Here is a 424-nt window from a genome sequence, read left to right on the forward strand (position 1 = left end):
CCCCCCCCCCGGCCGCGGCGGGCCCAAAGCCGGTGCAGGACCCGGGGGGCGGCATGGGGGCGGCCATGCCCACAGACCCCGGGCTGGGGGACAGGGCTGGCCACCTCGGTATTTTTAATGTGTTTTTAAACTCGGGTGGGCTCACGACGTCGGATCAGCCTGACGTCCCGGACACGGGAGCTGGAACCTTGTCATACACTCCCGCGATGAGAGAGAGAGAGATCTAATAAAGCTGTAAAATATTATTTTAATGATATTGTAACCTGTGCTTTCCTTGACACTGTGTGGATAGAAGAATGCCATTAACTGAAAGTAAATATATATATATATATATGTAGCTGAGTCGTCCCTTGTCTGCGTGATATGGGGGCAGCGGGGGTCCGGCAGCGGAGGGGACGGTTGGGAAAGGGCTTGTGGCACCGAG

The sequence above is a fragment of the Egretta garzetta genome, unplaced genomic scaffold (genome assembly GCF_000687185.1).
Source record: "Egretta garzetta isolate BGI_Z169 unplaced genomic scaffold, ASM68718v1 scaffold993, whole genome shotgun sequence".
NCBI lineage: Eukaryota > Metazoa > Chordata > Aves > Pelecaniformes > Ardeidae > Egretta > Egretta garzetta.